Genomic DNA, 15,620 nt, shown 5'->3' with positions numbered 1-15,620 from the left:
GATAAGTGGGAAGAAGCCCTTACTGCAACATTCCTGCCCAAAAAAACCCACCCCAAACAGCATTTAAACACCTCCCCCCAAATGCAACCTGAGTAGGAACCTGTTAAGGTCTAGTCCCATCCCTTAGGATATAAAGAATCCATGCTCTTTGCATAATAATGAAGATTCCATGCTCTTTGCTGCCTCACAGTCGATGTTGGAACTTGGTATTCAGATGTTTGTCTGATTCAATGATTGCTGAGGACATTCTGACAGTAAGTCACTCACTGAAACATCTGTCACTGAAAATAAGATGTGTGAAGTTACCAGAAAGGGCATTGTGGAGGTTTCTTAAGTTGAAAATGTGAAATATTTTTGTAATGGGACAACCCATTGAACACAGTGTCATTTATATAATAGTTTTTTAAAATCTTTATTCAAGAAAGATTAATACATAATATACCAATGTAAATGCATTCAATAATAGGGAATTATACAGTACTGGCAACAATCTATGGAAGTACAGTTAATTTTACCACTTGGCAAATTTACTTGATACTTTCTAGCAAAAAGCACTGTAGCTTGCCTACACATGATGACATTATTTAAATAAAGATGAATTATGCAATGCTGGAGGTACTTACTGCTTTCTTAATTTTAAAATTTTTCTTTTAGTCACCAAAATTGTGATAATTCTGGTTTTGTATGAATATTTTTAAAAGACTTTATTTATTTTATGTTTAGAGAGAGGGGAAGAGAAGGAGAGAAGGAGAGAGAAACATCGATGTGTGTTTGCCTCTCCTGTGCCTTGTACTGGAGGCCTGGCCTGCAACCCAGGCATGTGCCCTGACTGGGAATCGAACTGACAACACTTTGGTTCACAGGCCTGCGCTCAATCCACTGAGCTACACCAGCCACATACATGAATATTTTATTAGACAAAAAAAGAACATGGATTATATAAATTATTTCCATCTTCCTGCCCTTTCCCAAAAGAATATGGTTATCAATGTTAGTTCTTATTCTCCCTAAGCCTCTCTCATGATACACTGTTTTTCATGTTTATTTTTGCACATTTCTATTTTCACTCATCCAAACACACAAAACCCCTCCATCACCCTGTTTATAAAAGTGGAAAACAAGTAATGCCTAGAATCAGAAAGCTAGCAAGTAAAAGAACTAAAATTCAAATCTAGGCAGCCTAGCTACAAAGTAAGCTTTAATTTTTTTATTTTAATTGTTGTTCAAGTACAGTTTTCTGCCTCTTACTCCCATCCCAGCTCACCCCAAAGCAGGCCTTTAATCACTATGCTTTAGTCACTTGAATAAAGGATATAATACACACAGATCTTCATTAACCATATCAAAAAAGTTATAACTTGCTTGAAATTTTTAAAAATGACAAAAACTTTGAGTAAAAGTTTGAAAATAACTATTTCAAGACCTAATTTTTTAAGCATAATAAAAACAGTATTAAATTATTAGGTTCCTAGAAATCCCTACTACTACAGTACAAGTAGATCCCGGTACATAACAATCAACATATTTTTTGATGCGTTTTCCAAGGAAGTTCGACATGGGAGAAAGGGGTGGCCAGTAAATTACAAGTGGGTGTGGCAAGTGAGGGCTATCTTGGTAAGAAATGTAGGTAACAGCACCTGAAAAACAAGAGGAAGCCTTGGGTCCCTCAAAAGCTAAATTTCAGACTCCTGTACAGACCCAGGACAGTGAAAAGGGGGTATATCATTAGTGAAAGATTGCAATTAAGGCAAACATACTGGAATGTTTCTATAACAGCTTTGGTAAAAAAAAAAAAGACAAAAACACTGATGATTATGATGATGATAAGGATGATTCTTTGACAAATATTTATGGAGTGCCTATAATGCACAAAGCATATTCCCAGATCCTTGGAAAGGAGAGTAAAAAAACAAAACAAAAACAAGCATTAAAATCCTGATCTGGGGATTTACAATCTCCTACTATAAAATACTAATGGTGATAATAATACACTTCCACTTTTCAATCACAGACCTTGCATCACTGGGGTTTGCCATGCAAATCACACTTCCTATATGGTCAGTGAAATGCCAAGCAATGGCATTAGAAATGAGTGATCTCTGGTTTGTACTGCTTTCTGTAACCTGGCAGAATAATTCAGTCCAGTAGACCAGCAGCACTAATTTAGAAGCTCTGATTTTTCACAGATTAAGTTCAGCCAAATGTAAACTCACAACAGAAATTAATAAACATGTGCATAGTCCAGCCTGTTAAAACAGAATCAAGAAGCATCATACTTAGATACTAAAAGTCATGTGAGTATTGGGTTATCTGATGAAGAATAAAAGAATATACTTAAAATGTTTACTAAAGTAAAAGGTAGAATAGCAATTAAGGATAAGTAAAAAAATTGACAAAGATATTCAGAAAGACTTTAAACATAATTGAATAGAATTTTGATAAATGAAAACAACTGGAATGTAAAACCAATTGAAGGCTAGAGAGCAAATTAGACAGAGATGATGAGAGAAGTCATTAACTGGAAAAGACATTTAAAGAAATTAGCCAGATTTCAGACCACAGAGACAAGGTAGCAGAAAACAGGAAAGAGTAGTTGAATGTCATGAAGACTAGAATAAGATGATACAGCAAATGTCTAGACAAATGTTTAGGACAGAATAAGAAAAAAAAGGTTGACAATATTCTAAAAATAAGTCATTGTGAATCTTTCTGCATTTAAAAGGTATAGGCCTACTGATGCAAAGGACAAATATATATACCATCAGAATGAGAGAAAATACCACTTAATAATCTGAAATAGAACTGCAAAAAACAAAGGAACAGAAATATTAAAAGCAGCCAGATAGAAGCCATCAATTAGTATTCAGGTATGTCAATTAGTTTGACAAGCAAATTATAAATAGTAATACAAGAAGTAATTGGAGAGATAAAAGAAACTGTCAACTCTGAAGTGTTTTCCCACCTCAAACAATGAATACAAAATAAACCCCCTTCCCTCAGAACAGAGTTGACCCCAAATTCCTTCACTAGAGGAATTTCTGAACAATATTTCTAGGAAGGAAGGAAGGAAGGAAGGAAGGAAGGAAGGAAGGAAGAAAAAAAAGAGTGAGCAAGAAAGGACCCTCTAGAAAGAATAGTGAGTAAAGAAGCTGGTGAACATGTAAGTAAATTAAAACAAAAAACAAACAAACAAACAAAAAAAACTGTTCAATGAAGATAATGTCCAGTATGTGGATTAAAAGAAGAAAAAACAAAAACCAAGACTTAGTCCAAACCCAATAACATTTAAATAAAGAAAACATAGTCATAATTAAGAATTATAAGATTATTTTATAATTCAGGAGCAAAAATACAGTATTTGTCAAACTTAGACTTTCTTACCCATACTTAAACATGTTAAATCATCAAAGAGAACTCATACGAATGGTATATAGTAAATAATGACCAAACCAACAGAGACAAAAAGATATAAGAACAAAGTTAAAATTAGTACATAAAAAAAGAAAAAAGGTACATACAAAATGTAGACAAACAAAAAGAATGAATAAAACAACAGAATTACATGTAATCCCAATAAATGTAAGTGGACTATGCTCACGCTCATAGGCTAAAAAACAAACAACAGATTAAATTTTTAAGAAAATCCAGCTCCATCTAGTTTATAAGAAAGAGATATACTGACATCATCATGACAAAGAAAGGTTGAAAAAGGATGAGAAACTATATCACGGAAATATTAACCAAACTAAAAGGTAAACTAAAAGGCTGGAGTACCCATTTTAGCACCAGTTAAATCAGGCTTTAACACAGAAAGGATTGTTGTGGACACAGTTTTTTGAGGTAACAATAAAAGTTGCAATTCATCAGGAAGATTTAAAATTTTAATTTTAATCCACCTATCAAAAGAATCTCCTAATTTATAAAGCAAATATTGACAGAGCTGCAAGGAGAAATTAGTATACCTCCATTATCATGGGCCATATTAGCATAACTTTTAAAATTGTTAACAGCTCATGTAGACAAAAAATTAGTAAAGATACAGGCAGTTTGCACAACACAATTAAAAAGCTTAATCTAATGGACATGTATAGAATTCTGTACCTGAAAATTACATTATACAAACATTTTCAAGATAAACAGAACATTTTTAAAAATTTCCACACACTAAGCCATAAAACAAGATTCAACAGATTTCAGAGTATTAATAATACTATGTAAATTTATGATAAAAACATTTGGTTTCAGACATAGGGAAAAGCAAGTTTTTAAAAAGGGACTCCAGGAATAACAATTTCTCTTTTTGAATGAGTGGTGGTGTCTAGCTTCAGGTTTATGAGGTATATTTTAGAAGAGATTGCAATATTCACCTGGGGACTGAGTTTATATTTTCAATAAAAATACAATTTGATTATTGAAATGTTAGCCTTATTTTCTAAATGTGCTTTACCATTGACAAGTGGGATCATTAAAATTGCCATGTTTGTTCTAATTAGTGTGTGGGTGGTTGGCAGGAATTAGAGGTTATTTAATACCACGTAGTGGTTAGCAATTTAAAACTTGTACAGTTTGAAGATTACACTATTGGGGAAAACAATCAAGAAGAATACATTTAAAGCCACTATGGTTTTTTTTTAAGTCAACAAACATCACACATAATGCTTTTAAACTCTAAACATGTATGCTAAACTTTATTAAATAGTTTGTTCACTTAAATGACAAAAAGGACTAAAATCCTAGTAGCTGTTTGAAAAAAATACAGATGGTATGTACAAAAATGTTTTTTTAATGTGAAGAAAATCATACAAATAAAAATGTTAAGATATCAGCAGTAAATAAAGTGGACATTGATTTAATCTTGTAAAATAAAATGCCATTTAATGAGTTGAGAATAGATTTTGATAGAACCAAAATCTTTAACATTTTCACTAAATCCCTATTTTAACTGGCTTCTGAGTTCAACACACTTCATAACTGATCTATAAATGACAGTGTATCTATCACAGTTTTATTGGGTCATTTATCTTTCAAAACTACTCTTTTAGATATTAGTCTTAGCACAATTAATATTGCTTCCATAGCTACTACTCCTAAAGCTTATACGTGGTTCTCAGTACCACACATGTATTTAGCAAGACCTGGTTCTTATCAAAGAGGAATTTCAGTCTATGAATAGTTCACCTGGGAGAAAACTGTAAGGGAGGAACAAGCCCAAATGTTTCAGTACACGAATTTATCAGCAGTAGAAAGCAGAATAGTTCAGAATGAAAAGAAATAATTGTATTTCAATTTTATTAGCAACTGGATTTTACTTGACATTTTGTACATATTTGCTAACAATTTTCTTATTAAATCTTTCTCTACATTAACCTTAACACCCCACTGGTTTGTGAGTACTTTTCACCAGATAATGTTGAGTAGCAGAAAAAAGAAAAGCAAACTTTTCAGGCTGGCTTTCAGAGTTAAAACTATTGAAGTTAAGGGGTTAAGAAAAATGGGACTGGGATGGAAGGTGGGTGCAGGGAGGTGTGAAAGAAATAAATGCATGATATCATATAAGCACTGCACAGACAAGAAAATATAAAGACAATGTATTTTTAGTATCTTCCTAGTTTCAGTATTATACGAAAAGTATAATGAAGATACCAAGGTTCATCTCTTTTACCTAGAAATGTGCTCTACTCTTAGTTCCATTTCTAAGCCACTATAGGTATTAAACAGCAATTTACATGTGATTTGCATTTTTTTTTGTACTTGTGGTTTTGGTAAGTCTTCCAAACCTAATGACTGTTCCTTTGGCCAGCAACATAAATGCTATAATCACACAATTATTGTGCTGGGAACAGTTTAATTCAGCATTTTGTTCTCAACCACAGAACAATTATTCAACAATTTCGGTTAACCAGACTAGCTAGCTGCCTGGAGAGAAAGAGGAATATTCACAAGATCTATTGTTTTACATAAAAGCAGCTACTAGATCAGCTGGAACTTTCTAGTATTGCTCTGTTCACAGTTTCTTTTCAGGATCTTTCACATATCTTTCCTAATGAACATGACAAACATCACGTTTTCCTGTATGGATTTGAGTATTTATTCCGTTCTTTTGATTACACATTTGCATATTTTTTAAAGAACATGAGGTTTTTTTGTGTCTGGAACTATAAGCCTATATATAAATGTACTTTAAAAAAAAACATAGTTAATACAAAGAGCTGCAAATCAAAAGTTTAAGTTCAAAACTCTTTCTTACAGCTACCCTGGAGTGCCCAAAGTGATGAGAAAGGCTTCGGAACCGCAGGTGATCTCATCTATCATTTAAATTACACGACTTTCTAACAGTGCAACTGGCTTAATGTCAACCTTCATTCTATATTTTTAATTTTTTTAAGTGGAAACAAAGGCGATACACATAATCATGGCTGTTTAAAGTTCAATCTGTATTGTTATTTTGTTTAATATTAATTTAAACTATTAGAACAACAATGTAGGGGTGTTTGAGCATATCGTTATCAAAATATTTAGAGATACACAATTAAATAACTTGTGCACCTGAGTAAAAACATAGGTATACTGAGATTGTCATCCTCCTCACCCACTCTGCATAAGCACAGACAAGGATCTGGCTAACCCTGGAAGCCAGTGGGAAACAAGGCAGTCAGCTGATAGGGAACTGGGACAGTAAGGAGTCAAGGGCGTTAGTAGTGGAGATAGGTGACCCTAAAGAAAGAGGTCTTCCTTTCTCTCCCAGTGTTCTCTCCCTAGTCCCTTTGTTCCCACTCTCTCTGGTTTTTCTTATTCTCCCACTTTTACTTTAAAAAGTAAAGTAAACTATTAGGGGAAAGGGAAAAGGTAGAGAACTTATGATTTCATTGTTAGGAACATCATAACTTATGATAAAGATACCCCCAAATCAGAAAAGGTCTCAGACATAAAGAAAAGATTTGAAAATTCTGGCAACTTAAAATTTTAATTCTGTCTGTCTATATATTTGAATGAGCAAATAACAATAAGGTAGTAAAATATATGGACAAAGGGTTCTTTATGTCTAGGTTACTCACCCCCTGAATTATGTTTGTCTACAAAGAGAATCATAAGTGTATTGGTTTCAAATATTTTTCAAGCTACAAAAATCCTTCTTGCAGACAAACCTAATATATGAAAGACAAACCCTGACTATGAAAGTTCGGCATGGAGGGTCAGGCTCACCCATACCCACCAGGGCCCCTCTGTCTCTTAATACATGATCCCATCCCAGGTACCAAAAGGATCCTGTCAGTATAATAATTTGAACATCACTGATTTAACACTTTCCTGCGTGATTACTCAGCACCAAAATCTAACGCTATAGATGGTATAGTACACAATATTGCATTTAATTAGCAGAATTGTATGCTCAAATAAGATGGTGTCATGCAATGATAATTTACAGTAAAACACAGGCTCATTCCAACGTAGAGTCTTCATGTCTTCTAAATGAAAATTAAGAACAACATCTTCTACACAATAGTCACAGAGTTCAATGTATTTTATCATGAAATCCATTTGCAATATAGCATAAGCCCCTGGTATAATTTCTAATTCTCTAATCCAGGTATTGAAATGAGCTGTCATTAGAGGGCAAACATTCATAGAACTGAGTACAGTCTCTAAAAAGGGAATGCCAAAATAGTATCAGGTTCTTCTGAATGAAAATAACTCAATTTAGCGCAAAATTTATGCCTAAAAGTGAGCCAGATATTAAATTCAGAACAAGAAAATTGGCTATCTCCTTGCCATTTCCTGGTTAATTTGTCCAAGGGCCAATCTTCCGATATTATGACCATCCTGTAGCCCCAGTAAGTGTTTTATTTATTTATTTTTGTATTGCATAAAAACACCAGCTCATGAAGGGAAAATCTGAAATGGATGACATATTTTAGAACAGCTTCTCCCAGAATACAAAAATATTCCCCCACTCAGAACTGAAACAAATAGTAGAAGTACCAAGCGATGCCAATTGGCGACTCTCTAATGCCATTCAAACTTCACAAATGCTGGGCTCTCAAACGGATTTTAATTATTCCAAAGAAAACGAGGAAATGGTTCAAATAGCAATTGCTTTCACAGAAATACAAATTCTCTTTTAAGAGAAGCATATGACATATCTTTTCTTTATCTTGTAACACTGCATTAAATCACCTGGTTAGTGGTTTCTTCGAGTAGGGTAGTAGCAAGAATGGGAGTTCCCTTCTCTAGTCTTCCAGATTGCCGTATGCCTCTAAAAAGTTACTTTTTATTGATACAGATTAGAAAACAAATGAAAAGAGATGAATTTATTATTGAAAATTGGAGGAGACAAGAACACTGAGTAAAAGATCGTTCGCTATGTCCAGGTGCCCTTCCATGAGAACTAATTCCACAGACATTTAAAAAAATCATTTCTGTGGACAGGCAGCCTTTGTGAGAGAGGGCCTCTGGTATGAGTGTGGTGTCAGGTTACACATGAACCACTGTCAACTCATTATGTTACTGGAGATTTACCTCACTGTCTGATACTGGGTATGTGCAAAGATGACTGTATCGAGTTTCAATGAAGCAGCATGATGACATTTAAGTGTTTTCATATATATTATAAGTGGTAACACCATTAACCTCAAAAAAATTGTCCACACGGGCCTACATGTGTGGTCATTAAGGAACAATAGTGGTTTTTCAAAGTGGCATTTTGTGAACCTAAGGCGAACTAACTTATAATCGAGATTACTGGGTTTTCTGAAATGCATGCCCAAATCCAACAACATATCCAGTATTACTCTCAGCTGAGCAGAGCAATGACTTTTAGAAAACACTTTTTGGATGAACTGATTCTAAAAGAAAATAATGCTTTCATTGACTTAACCCAACTACACTTCAGCAAGAAATTCACAGAATTTTAAATGTATCTAAACTCTTCAATAACAAATTAGAGACTACATGTTCAGAGTCTGTTTTTCAGCATGACTCATTCATTCACAAAAGCCATGGATCTTGTAGCTGGCTTATGGTAGCACTCTAAATTAGTAAGCACACAATGGAGAGCTTATAAGATTGCAATGGTCCATATCCAGTAAAAACTGCCTGAACACTCAGAATAATAGGCTCAGTCTCCAATAATTCAGAAAGAACCACTTACAGCTGCAGACCACATATGACCATCCCTACAATGGCTAAAATGAAGCACCAGGGACTATTTCCTCTGAATCAGTGTTCCCGGGTAGAGTCGTTTCAGATTTTTTTCATCTTAACAAAAAGGTATTGTTTTGTGCTACAGTCAGCCTGCCACTGATCACCTTTCACATATTAGCCTCTGCCCTAGAATACTCTAGACAATAGTAATGGTTCCATCTGTGCTTTCCATTAAATCCTGATAATCCTTCAAGAACAGCTGGACCTTTGGGTCCCCCCCACACAAACTCTTTCTGTAGATCTGTTTGGTTACAATTATGCTGATGCTATACTTACATCTGCTTTCAAATGCCTTTTATGTGGTCCTTTGGGGCTCTGAAGTAGAATGGCCTGACATCACCAATTCAACGATACAATGATATAGTTTTCATCTCAATTATAATGTGATATTTAGTCACCTCTAATACCAAGCTGCACTTAGAAAATTATTTTTAGACATATGACAACATTAATGACAAGCTTCCAACTATAATGTGTCATTAAATAATCTGGAAGTAACATTTCCAGTTCATCAAATGATTTTGATATACTCTCAGTATTGGAAACACTGCATATCTTACCTTTTACTTATGCAATTTTTATGAGCAACATAGTAACCCACTCTAGGGTATAATAATTTCATCAGATTCATGTGAGTACACAATAATAAATAAAAATTTAAATGACAACATGTAAGTGGCTATCAAGTCACATGAATGGTCTAAACAGGCTATGATACTAGTGGTTTCGTATGCCTCACTTACATTCTATACCTCTCTCTTCCCTTATTTATCTTCCAGTAGTTTAGCAAGTTATCAGAAACCCTCTGCTGAATCCTGCCCAAGTAACTGCCATCAGCTGAGTCCTACATTTTCCATTTTCGTGTGAATAATTCCATCATTAACTAGAAAAACACATCTCAATCTACCTACAACCATGCAAATAATAACTATCTATTCACTATACTGTAAGATCCACAGGGGTAGGGATTACAAAAATCGTATTTTGACAAAATCATTCAGGTAGAAGGACTACCTTAAAGAGAAGGAGTCAATAAATGTGTGTTAAATGAATAATTAAGCGGATAAGAATATATACTTAAAGATCAGGACATCTTGTATAACCTTCCTTATCTATTGCAATATTTCACAAGCATATCTTCCAGAAAATTTTTACCTGAAACAATCTCCAAGCTGTGGTATAAGCTCCTTTTCTTCTGCCTTGTCTTCCATGGAAACCAAAAAGCTCTTCTTATATTTGATGTTTGTTATAAGTCAATGTCAACATTCTTTCACTTTTTTTTCAGGCCATTTAGATTCAATTTCTTTAATTCTTCTTAATGCATAAGTAGTCTTCATTCTCCTCCGTGCAACTACACTAGCTACAGCATTCACCCACAGGTGTAACTCCATGCACACAGAGGAGTTTGTGTTCCCTCTGTGTGTTAGGAGCTGTGGAGCCAGCTCCCACTCCTGGAGACCGTATGAAGGAGTCTCGTCCACAATGTCCCGTGCTCACCAGCCCTGCTCAGCTCCTGCTGGCTCATGCCTATGCTTATTTCACTGAGTGAACCCATCTCATATTTGTCCTTTCTTTTTTCCTGCTGCCTTCTACTTTTCCCCAGCATTATAGTCTTTTCAAAAATGACTACACAATAAGCAAGCATGCTTCAGGCTTAATTTGTCTGAGGGCATACTTGCTTGTCTTTCTGGTGGTCCAAGGTAAGCAGAGCGCTCTTCCTGATACCATGTTTCAAATGAATATTTTTTTTTTCTGATCAGCCTTCTTGACTGTCCATCTTCTATGGCTATACACAGTTACTGGTAAAAACCAAGTTGTATATTCTTAGGTTGTATTGTTTCACATGCTTTCAAAGCCAAGTTTAAAACATACCTTGGCGGACTTGATAGTTATCTGCTGTCCAACTTGTTCTCATTGGTTCAGGCCTACTTCTGCTGTCCTCATTCATAGACTGGCCTTCAAATATTTCTTGTTCATCACCAGCACCCCACCCCCAGCCCCATGCATGCACTGCTATATTACTTTCATTTTCATTGACTGCACTTCTCAAATTTACCTGTCACTGTGCAGTCTATTTCAACCTCTGGAGTTCTAAACACTTCTTCTCATCCATTTGTATGCCTTTATTGTCAGATAAAACAGTCTATTCATCATGTCATTCAGATTGTTAAGTCTTCATCCCGAAGCCCAACAATACGCACCACATATATTACCTCCTATGATGTTTGGATTTTATCATGATAAAGTGAAGAAAGGAAAAGAGAGAAAGGCATTATTAAGGAGAGGCATGACAGAAAAAACAAGGGTTGAGAAAGAAGAATAAAAGTATTTGAAAGTATACTTAGAGAAAGGTAAATAAAAAATCTCTCACACTGAGAGATGTGCTCAGTGTTAAAAGATACGGCACAATGTTAGAACTGAAGCTACTTGGAGGAACTGCTTTCTGATATATTCAAATATATGTATCCAATTTTATGTCAGATATTATTTATTTCATGAGGACCTCAAGTTCATCATGGACAAAACAGAGTTTAGACTCTACTTACAATCTCTAAATCATTTAGTCACTATCTCGAGTTGGATCATGGCATCAGTTGAGTGATTTCACTGTCTACCTCCTAGTCACCATCCACTCAGTTCAAGCTTCAGTTTCTCTAGGAAGATTTCTCTGGCCCCTAAATCTTTATTAGTGTCCCTCTCACTTCCCAGTTGGGGGAGGGAACATATCTGCACTATTTTATTCATCACATTGAATTATAATTTCCTACTGCAGAATATAACATAATTTTTGGCTAACATATATGAGGTCTGTCCAGAAAAAGTGCAGCCATTGTTAATTTAATCAGAAGAGTTTGAGTGACATCACTGTAACCTGGCAGACAAGCTAAGTTGACTGGAATGAACATGCATGAACAATGACACCTTCGCCATACTAGTCAGTGGGGGCAGTAGATGCCATTGAGTGAGCATGTGTGCTGTGTGGCCATCACATTCAAAACGACGTAGTGAACAGAGCAACAAATATGCACCAAATTATGCATTAAGCTTGAATAGTCCTCCACAGAAACTATTTGGATGACTAAGAAGGCCACAGCCATGGACAACTGGTAATTGGCAGCTTCATCATGACAACATGCCTGCTCATGCATCATGTCTCCTGCAGAGTTTTTTTGCAAAACATCAACTCATCCAGTTGACTCAGCCCTCCTAAAGCCCAGATTTGTAGCCTGTGACTTCTGGCTTTTTCCAAAGTTAAAATCACCTTTGAAAAGAATGAGATTTCAAATGGTTGATGAGATTCAGGAAAATATGATAGGGCAGCTGATGGTGACTGGGAAACTGTGTGAGGTCCCAAGGTGCCTACTTAGAAGGCAACTGACGATCATTGTCCTATGCACAATGTTTTTTATATCTTGTTTCTTCTTCAATAAATGTCTCTGTTTTTCATATTTCATGGCTGGATACCTTCTAGGCAGACCTCACATATCAGAACTGGGCTTAAGTGACAGTCAAATTCTACCCCTTTAATTTTCCAAGAAATACCTGTAAAAACAGTCATATTTATTCAATTTTACATTCAGTGATTTATTTTGTTGACTTCTATATGCCAGACACTGTAAGACAACAATATTAGAAAGAATTGGTCTGATCAATTGCCAAATTGATAATTATTCATTGAATACATCCTTACTCTTTGTTCCTACCAATTTCCAATTGTGATTTAGATCCTCCTCATCTCTTTCTCCCAGTATTCATAGGCTTTAAAACTGGTTTCCACTTACATGCCAAGTGTACCTAAAATGGAAATCTTCACACTTCAAAATGACTCAATAGTTCTCTATCCCTAGAGTATAAAGCGCTAATTCCTCATCCAGCAGAATAGCCTTGAACTAACTTGCTCCTACCTCATCTCCCACATATGCCAGATTGCCAGGATCTCCATGGTTGTCTCATTCTGCTCACTCTGCCTGAGATGTCCCTCTCCCCACTTAAACGACTCACTTGCACTCATCTTTTAGCCATCAGCTCAGGCTGAGCTCTCCAGTAAGCCTTTCTTAGGTACCAATTCCTCATTCTCCCCACCCCCGGACCCTCAACCCAGCTCTTTCCAGACTGAGGGAGAGGAGCACCCTTTTACACTATTACACTCACCATACTGAATTACAATAACCGTACTCATTTTCTTTTTATCAACTGGTCTTAGTATATTGGGAACAGTGCTCAGAGTGCAGTAGAACCAAGGGCAAGTCAATGAATGGTTTTAAGCATGGTAGAGACTAGGAAGAGCAAACTGAAAGCAATGAGAAGGGATCTGGAGAGGCAGCCAGGCCAAAGGCAATGGGGCAGAGAGGGTACTCAAATGAGTATGTGGGAGAGGGTATGGGCATAAAACAAGATGGTGGTGATGAGAACAGCACAATCCCTAAACTGTCTCACTGCCAAACACTATTATTTTCTGTTCTACTGTAACAAAGGGGCTCTCCCTCCACAAGATAATTCTGTTTTTTGGGGGGTCCCCCCTCATGTAATTAGAAAATCTGTTCTTTGAAGAGTTGGCAGAATGGATCTGTAAAATAATCCAGTATTTCTCTGTGGGAAGATTTTAAACTACTAAATCAATTTATTTAATGATTATAAAATCATTTAGGCTTTGTATTTTGGTTTGAAGTTTCTATAAATTCCATTTTTCCTAAGAATTCATCTATTCCTTTTATGTTTAAATAAAATTATCAGCAAAAGTATACAGTGTTTTATTATTGTATTTTTAATCTTTGCTGTAGCTCAACTTCTGTTTTTATTATGTGTATTATTTATTTCTGTCTTTTCAGCTTTATTGAAGTATAAAATGAGAGAAGTAGACAAATGAGATCATAAGCTATCTAAAGTGTACAACACGATGATTTGATATACATATCCACTGTAGAAGGATTTGCTCCACCAAATTAATTAGCACACCCATCACCTCACATATTTACCCACAATTTTTTGTTTTGCTGAGAACATTTAAGTTTGACCCTCTAAGCAAATTTCAATTACATAATATGGTATTATCAACTACATAGTTTGCATGTCACATACTACATCCTTAGGCCTTATTTATCTTCTCTTTTTTTAGTGATAAGTCTCGCTAAAGTTTTGACTATTTTTCATGGTTGCTCAAATAAAAACCCATTGGCTTTAATGAGCTCCTGTACTATAACTATCTGTTTTTAGTTATTAATTCATCTAGTATTTATTACCACTTCTTTTAGTTGTTTTGCATTTAGTCTATTATTATTTTTCTAATATCTTAGCAATACCTATTGTTCACCTTAAGTGAACAATAACTTATTATTTTCCTTTTGTTACCTATATCAACAGAAGACACTTATTTCAGCTGTCCAAATTTTTAAGTGTTATTAGCAATAAGTTCTAAGAATATATATTTCTTTTTATAAATTCCCCACACCCCAAGATTCTTTCTCTGCCTATAGATTATTTAAGAGATTGTTAATATATTTCTAGGTATTTTGGGTTTTGTTTGTATTTGTTACTGATTTCCAAGTTAATTACATTATTATCAGTAAACATCGTATGACACTAAGTTCTATGATAATTATTGAGAAATTATCTTGTATATGTGTTTGAGAAGAATATTTATTCTATAAATACTGGATATAAGGTTCCAAAAATTTCTATTATATCATTTCTTTCACTGTTTCCAATTATTATGTATTTAATAATAACGTATCTTACCCAATTGCCCCTGCACCATTTGTTTAAAATATTGTTTTTTCCCATTGAATTGCCTGGACACTTTCATCAAAAGAATTGAAGATACATTTGTGTATGTATATTTCTGTTCTTCCTATACTGTTCCACTGATCAGGCATTATGCCAACACATTTTATTGATTAGCATAGCTTGAAAGTAAATCAAAATCAGGAAGTATAAATCCTTCAACTTTGTCCATCTTTTTCAAAAATGTTTTGAATGTCAATCAAAATTTAAAAAATAAGTTAGTTGATTATGGCAAAAACAAAAAAAACACCCAAACATTTAATTCAGATGGCATTAAATCCACTGATAAGTTTATGGAGTTGTAACATTTAAAAATACTGTTTTCCAACCCATGAATGTAATATATATATATATATATATATATATGTCTACATTTCTTTAGGTCCTCTTTTCTCTTAGCAAAATGTTGTAATTTACATTATGCATGTCTTGCATATCTATTGTCAAATTTATTCCCATATATATGATATTTTAATAAAATTTTAAATGCTTTTTACATACTTCAATTTCTGATTTTTTAAAAATTCTAGTGCTATACTTCATATGTTGACACTGTATCCTGTGTTCTTACTGAACTCATTGATCTGTTTTTAATAGATTTATTAGTATTTTCCACATAATCATGTTATTCATGAATA

The 15,620-nt window shown here is 34.6% G+C and overlaps 1 protein-coding gene across 8 annotated transcripts in view; it reads right to left on the bottom strand.

The window, feature by feature from the left end:
• SOX5 (SRY-box transcription factor 5) overlaps nucleotides 1–15,620 on the bottom strand; it is a 929,721-nt gene that overhangs the window by 139,631 nt on the left and 774,470 nt on the right. The gene's annotated exons all lie outside the window — the stretch shown is intronic.

The sequence above is a fragment of the Sturnira hondurensis genome, unplaced genomic scaffold (assembly GCF_014824575.4).
Source record: "Sturnira hondurensis isolate 20B ecotype Veracruz unplaced genomic scaffold, ASM1482457v3 Scaffold0021795, whole genome shotgun sequence".
Taxonomy (NCBI): Eukaryota; Metazoa; Chordata; class Mammalia; order Chiroptera; family Phyllostomidae; genus Sturnira; species Sturnira hondurensis.
This window is presented reverse-complemented; position numbering and strand designations above follow the sequence as displayed.